General features: G+C 39.3%; 1 non-coding gene across 1 annotated transcript; it reads right to left on the bottom strand.

Annotated features, from left to right (window-relative positions):
* Window positions 1-766: 766 nt before the first annotated feature.
* On the bottom strand, window positions 767-873 carry LOC132537840 (U6 spliceosomal RNA). Its single transcript, XR_009549265.1, has one exon. It is a non-coding gene; the product is annotated as a U6 spliceosomal RNA (small nuclear RNA).
* Window positions 874-1,398: the final 525 nt, after the last annotated feature.

Below are 1,398 nucleotides of genomic sequence, written 5' to 3'. Positions count from 1 at the left end.
AACCCTCCATGGATACCTCATGGGAGCACCTGAGCTTCATAGGCAGTGGAACCATGCTATAGTATCTCCCCTTCTCTTTTTGTCTCTTCCTTTTCTGTCTGTTTCTCTCTTTCTGTATCTCATCCTATATATTAAAAATCAAGAAAGTCCACTGGAATGGATACAATTGTATAGGAGTGGAGCATTAGAGTTAACTCTGGTGGAAAAACAAAAAATAATAACCATGTGAAGATTAGTTAAACATTAAAAAGGAACTGGGTCAGCAAAGTACAACTTATTTAATGCTCTTGCTTTGCTGTGCACATGACCCGGGTTGGAGGTTTGAGTCTGGCCCCTACAGTATTAGAGAGAGTTTTAGTGAGTGCTGTGTTATCTCCTTCCCACCCCACCTTGTGTTTTTCTATCTGAAAAAGTCATCCAGTGAAGTCCTGGTTATAACGAAAAAGGTGGTGAGTACACTTTATTTTTATTTATTTATTTATTTATTTATTTACTTAGTTTTAAAACTTTTTTTCTTCATTTATTTGATAGAGACAGCCAGAAATCAAGAGGGAATTGGGAGAGAGAGAGAGACACCTGGAACACTGCTTCACTACTCACAAAGCTTTCCCCCTACAGGTGGGGACCAGGGGCCCAAACCCAAGCCCTTGCACAATGTAATGTGTGTGCTCAATCATGTACACCACTGCTGGAGTAGACTTTCTATATTTGCAGTTTAGACAAGGTCTAGTGATACCTGTAACACATAGAGATCTACAAGTATTTTTTTTTTATGGAATACTTCACGAACTTGCATGTCATCCCTGCACAGGGGCCATGCTAATCTTCTCTGTATCGTTCCAATTTTAGTATATGTGCTGTGGAAGCCAGCACAAGAGATCCACAAATATTATAGACATTTTGTATGGCCCCATACCTCTGACAGTGTAGGGTATGCAGTGGGTTCAGTAACTACTTATAGAATGTGGGAACACATGGATGTCTGATTAATGTGCGAGCCCCTCAATCTGATATGTTATGAGCATTTTCTGTGTGATGAACATGTTTGGGTTCTTTTTCAAGACTGGAGAGCAGAGATGAAAATATCCCATGAGACCATCATGTACCACTTTGGGCACTTTAGTGTTGTATGATTTATGCTTTATGGAAAGAAAGTGCTGGGTAGGATGGAATCTCAGAATCAGGAAAAAAAAAGTCAAAATATAGTTCTCTCAAGGATGTAGTACAGGGAGAGGGCTGGGTTGGGGAGGGGAATTTCTAAATTCTCTTTAAGCAATCACAGTCATCTTCCTCTGTTTGTAGCGGTAAATAAAATGGTGCCTCTCGTGTCATGGCACTTTCTTTTTTAAATTTTATTTATAAATCTATAGGCAGTATGTTATATTGCAGAAGTACTGA

Source organism: Erinaceus europaeus, chromosome 3 (genome assembly GCF_950295315.1).
Source record: "Erinaceus europaeus chromosome 3, mEriEur2.1, whole genome shotgun sequence".
Classification (NCBI taxonomy): Eukaryota; Metazoa; Chordata; class Mammalia; order Eulipotyphla; family Erinaceidae; genus Erinaceus; species Erinaceus europaeus.
This window is presented reverse-complemented; position numbering and strand designations above follow the sequence as displayed.